The sequence below is a fragment of the Peromyscus californicus genome, unplaced genomic scaffold (genome assembly GCF_007827085.1).
Source record: "Peromyscus californicus insignis strain IS unplaced genomic scaffold, ASM782708v3 Scaffold_3__1_contigs__length_106647218, whole genome shotgun sequence".
Classification (NCBI taxonomy): Eukaryota; Metazoa; Chordata; class Mammalia; order Rodentia; family Cricetidae; genus Peromyscus; species Peromyscus californicus.
In genome coordinates this window covers 1,854,402-1,859,914 of record NW_026294551.1, presented here as the reverse complement: position 1 = coordinate 1,859,914, position 5,513 = coordinate 1,854,402, and the positions used below count along the sequence as shown (strand labels likewise).

Sequence of the window (5,513 nt, the reverse complement as noted above, 5' to 3'; positions counted from 1 at the left end):
CCTGGGTACCCAGGGCCCTGCTGGTCTGGGGCAGGGCCTACAGGAATAGGGAGAGGAGTTGGTGTTGCAGAATAATCCTTTACACTTTGTAAAGATGTGTCACTGTGATCAGTTTAGTAAAGAGCTGAATGGCCAATAGCTAGGCAAGAAGAGGTTAGGAGGGACTTCTGGGGACAGAGAAGTCTTGGGGAAGAGGAAAGGAGGCGTTACCAGCCGGTTGCAGAGGAAGCAGGACATGCAGAAGGAGAGGTGAAAGCCATAAGCCACATGACTACACAAAGATGAATAGAAATGGTTAATTTAAATTATAAGAGCGAGTTAGAAACAAGCCTAAGCTAAGACCAGACATTCATAACCAACATTAAGTCTCCATGTCAAGATTTGGGGGCTGGCAGTCCAAAAAAGCCTGCTATAATTTGGGGTTTTTCGGGGCACACTAGTGTCCAGAGCCTAGCCATCGGCAGCATGAGGACTACGGCATGTCACCGGGTGGCTCAGGGAAAAGGACCCTCAACCATGGCCAAGGGAGATGGAGGATAAGATGTGGGCTGGGGACTGGAGAGATGGCTCAGAGGTTAAGAGCACTGGCTGCTCTTCTAGAGGTCCTGAGTTCAATTCCCGGCACCCACATGGTGGCTCACAGCCATCTGTAATGAGATCTGGTGCTCTCTTCTGGCCTGCAGGCATCCATGCAAGCAGAACACCATACATAATAAATAAATCTTTAAAAAAAAAATGTGGGCTGGCAGACTGGCCTGCCTGTGGACAGAGAACCTCAGAACCAACCACTCCTCTGTGATGTGCTGATGTGATGAGGGACCTTTGCAACTCTGACAGGGGAGACCACAGGGGTTGATCCCAGGGATAAGGATTGGCCCTCCCACCAGGGCATGGCCTTCCCATCTGCAGCTCTGCCCAGGAACAACATGGAAGACTCAGAATGGAGCACCTCAAGAAAGGAGGACACCTTGACTTGTAGTTTCTTGGGTGGAGCCACATGCATTTTCTTTCATGTCCTGAAGCAGCTTCAAATTAAGCAGAGCATCCCTATGAGATCCCAGGACCAAGAGAGAACAGCACTCCTTCCTTTGAACCAGAAGGTGCCCAAGGCAACTATCATAACTGTGGCTAAGATAAGGCTCGAGCTAGCATGGTGGTGCACACTATGTTAATCCCACCAGCACTTGAGAAGCAGAGGGAGGTGGATCTCTGTAAGTTATACCAGCCTGATTTACAAAAATAAGCTCCAAGCCAAGGCTACTGTAAAACCTTGTCTCAAAAAATAAAAAAGGATAGCCAGGTGGTGGTGGTGCACCCCTTTAATCCCAACACTCAGGAGGCAGAGGCAGGTGGATCTCTGTGAGTCTGAGGCCAGTCTGGTCTACAGAGCGAGTTCCAGGACAGCCAGGGCTACACAGTGGAACCTTGTCTCAAAACAAGCAAATAATAACAACAACAAAGTCACACTAGCCGGGAGGCAGTGGCACACACCTTTAATCCCAGCACTCAGGAGGCAGAGCCAGGCGTATCTCTGTGAGTTCGAGGCCAGCCTGGTCTACAGAGCAAGATCCAGAACAGGCACCAGAACTACACAGAGAAACCCTGTCTCAAAAAAAAAAAAAAAAAAACAAATAAATAAAATAAAGTCACACTGACCTCTCAAGGAATCCAAGGCAAAGGAGAACGTGAGGAAAGCGGCGTCTTGGGCTCACTTCGGCAGCACATAGACTAACATTGGAACGATGCAGAGAAGATTATCATGACCCCTGCACGAGGATGACATGCAGATCCACGAAGCGTTTCCTGTTTAGAGAGAGAGGGAGAGAGAGCCCCATGATCAAAAGTTCTGGGGCTTTCTTAGCCTGCCTCACATTAGGCTGTCCCCGACTGGATTGGGCAGGCTAATCAGCTCCCTGGGAGCTAGTTCCCTTGTCTGTGGTAAAGCTGGCATTGGCCAGACAGCCTCAGGGAAGACATGGCCGAGTCCTGCATGTGGCTGTAGAGAGTCAGTGACTGCTGTCCTTCTCCTGCTTTCTGAATCAGCATTTTTTTAAGCTACCAGGAAGAGCCCCAATACCAACCTCCCCTTTTCCTTCAGAGTAAAAATTACATCTCCCAGCTTCCCCTGCAGCTGTATGCAGCTGTTAAACTGAGTGGGGGGGTTTTGTTTTGTTTTGTTTTTTTCTAAGACAGGGTTTCTTTATGTAGCCCTGGCTGTCCTGGAACTCACTCTGTAGACCAGGCTGGCCTCAAACTCATAGAGATCTGCCTGCTCTGCCTCCCGAGTGCTGGGATTAAAAGGCGTGCATCACCATGCCCAGCGTGAAACTGAGTTTTGGCCAAGATGGTGAACATGTAATGGGAAGCAGCATCCTTAAACACAGAGCTGTGCCTTTTCTCTCTTCCTGCTGCTTGGAATGTAGATGAAATGTTCAAGTGTTAGCTGCCCTCTTTATTATGAGAAGGAAGCCACATTTGAGAACAGCAGAATGACAAGACAAGAACCTGTGTTTCTGATGATGGACACACACAGCATCTCAGAATTTTCCAGTTGCTAGACTCCTCCCCCTTTCCTCATCCATGACGCCCCCCCACACACACACACCGTTATGCCGGGAGACCCTTGAAGGGTCCCGGCTGCACTTGGTCCCTGAAGTCACAATCTGCTACAGTGTGATGTCACTGCCAGGTAAGAAGAGCATGGAAAGCTCACCGCAGTCTGCAATTATGTATTTATTGTGGGTTTATTCGGCTGCTGCCATCTCTGGACTGTCATTAACAAGATGGCAGGGCTCCTGCCTGGGTGTTCACCACAGTGTGCCCAGCACTCAGGGGTCTGGGCACAAGAACACATCTCCATTTTGTCCTCAGCTCCCAGGCCGCACCTGCTTCTGAGTCTGTTCTGACCCAAAGCTCTGCCCACCCCCACCCTGCAGCCTCTTTCCCTGTCCTGTTCTTGTTGATACCAAAGCCTTCTTGCAGCAGACCCAGGCCCAGCCTGGTCTTCTGAATTCTGGGTTCAGACATGAAGTAAGTGGAGCATGGACACCCCTACCCACCAGGTCTCCCCAGGGGCACTGTTTGGCAGAGGTGAGAGACTCCTTTGGAGCTTTGAGAAGATTATGGAGTGGCATGTATTCCCTCGGATTCCCCCCATGACTGACAGGAAGGGATGGAAATACAAAATGCTTGAAAGGATATGAGGCCACGAGCACCTCCTCCCCGAGAGCTGCCGCCCTGCCGCAAATGACTTTGGATGTGCACAGAAGCCAGTGAACACGCTGTGGCCTCAGCACTTGTGGGGCATAAGCCCAGTACTACAGAGTAAAAGGCCCAGGTAGTAGAGCAACAGCCACACAGACCTAAAGTAGACAGTGCAGTGGCTTCCCCGAGTGAGGCCAGGCAAAGTGTGTCGGCAGGGGAAGAAGAAAAGCACTCCTGCCTCAGGGAGGGGGGCGTGCACACCAGGGCAGAAGCTCTACCTTGTACATTTAGGAATAGTGCGCTTTACTAAGATAAAAATTGGAGGCAGAGCTGCAGTGTGGCTCGGTGGTAGAGAGGTTTCCTAGAACATACAAGGCCCTGGGTTGAATCCCCAGCACCACAAAATACATGCATGCATAGAGACACAAGGCCCTGGGGTAAATCCCCAGCACCACAAAATACATGCATGCATAGAGACACAAGGCCCTGGGGTAAATCCCCAGCACCACAAAATACATGCATGCATAGACAGACAGACAGACAGACAATGGATCAGTCTAATGTCACATTGCCACATGTGTGTCTGCAGGAATTGTTTTTTCACCATAACCATCAGACCAGCCCTCCGTGTTTCCTGTCTCCTTCCCTATTTAGAGCATTTGGCTTTCGCTGGAGCTCTGGGCTCTATAGCGCCACCCCCAGGTTGAGCTACTGTTCTCCAGCCACACCAGCCACCCCGACCATCTCCTCTGTGCTCTCATCAGATGATGTCTGCTCTTCTGGCATGTTGTGGCTGCTCCAACTGCCCAGGACACCTGTACCCCAGCACCACAACCAGGGCTGCTCCACTGAAGAGGCTGCCCAAGTCACCGCCAAAGTACCATGCTCTGGCTGCCCTAGGGCTCAGAGCAGCTGGATCTGGACCTAACACCGTTGGTTGCAGGCCCACAAACAGCAGTTTTTAACAGCAGAATTGGGGTTGGCAAGCAGCACAGTCCCCTCTCTGCTGCCCCTGCTCAACAAGAAGACTGCCTGGGATGGGGGACAGGCTGAGGACTCTGAGGGCAGACCTGTTACACTATAGGACAGCAACTGGGGACAGATGAGGCTCTCTGCATGTGACGAAAGAGCAAGAAAGCTGTCCTTACCTGAAATCATCCACAGTCCTCACAGACAACTCAGCTCACATGCTACAAAAACCTCCCGACTGCAACCAGTGCCCGCACTGACGGCAGATGCATGTGCATTGAGCCTGCAATTGCCAACTGTGAGAGACTGGGCTACACAAAGCACATCTTCCTTACAGCCACCCAATAATCCTGTTAGTATCACCACATGGAGGGGGGCATCGCCAGTGTCCCCAAAGTCCATGTGTCAGAGGCCCACTGCACACAACCACATCTGCCAGATGCCACACTCTTGGAACACCTGGGATCATCCCTTTCTCCACCTTCTCCACCATCCAGCTCCTAACTGCCTTTCAAAGCTGCCTCGAGCACCAAATCTTTCCCTTGTCCCCATTCTGCAAGAGGCCTTTCTGGACCTCTTGAGGCTCCAGCACTTCATCTGGACTTGAGCATGGCCACACAATGAACCATAAATTTCTCCAAGCCTGGATCGTGCCCTTTTCTCCTGGGCATCCCCAGGGCTGAGCCTATCCTGGTACAGAAAGACTTCTCCTAAAAGACTTACTGAATTAATAAATGCCCCCTCACTCAGAGTCATCTAGACAAACTCCGGTGCGTGCTGACAGACACGGCAGCCCTCGAGAGGACACCCGTAAACAGAATCCAAGTCCCTGAGACAGACTTAGGGTCCCACTGCTGCCATGTAAAAGTTCCTAGTGCGAGGGCGCATCTAGGAGGGTAGCCGAGATGCCTAAACAGTGTCCTCCATCTTCTGTCTCACTTTGCAACTCACAAGATGTCTTCTTTAGGAAAAAAAGTTCAGCCCAATCCCACCCATCCATCACAAGACTGCCCGAGTAGGACACACAGGTCCACCTATGCTGCATCTACCTACTGCTCACAAAACAAAACCCAATGTCTTGTAACATACTTTTATTTACACTTGAGAGCAGATGCAGGACACCCTCCTGTTGCTGAACCCCAGCACCCTGACACACCACCATCACCCCACCCTCCTGTCCACAGCAGAAACTGATTGTAGACAACGTCAGCCCAGCTTCCCTTGCTCCAACTTGGGCCTGGATTCAGTCAGTAGGAAGCACCAGAAAGCCTGGGAAAAGTATATACCACCCAGCACCTCCCTGCCAGGTCACAGTGTTCCCTTTCCAAGGTCCCTATTTC

At 51.1% G+C, this 5,513-nt stretch overlaps 1 non-coding gene across 1 annotated transcript; it reads left to right on the top strand.

Moving 5' to 3' along the window:
- The first annotated feature begins 1,704 nt into the window (after positions 1 to 1,704).
- On the top strand, positions 1,705 to 1,811 carry LOC128123505 (U6 spliceosomal RNA). Its single transcript, XR_008222687.1, has one exon. It is a non-coding gene; the product is annotated as a U6 spliceosomal RNA (small nuclear RNA).
- The last annotated feature ends 3,702 nt before the right edge of the window (positions 1,812 to 5,513 follow it).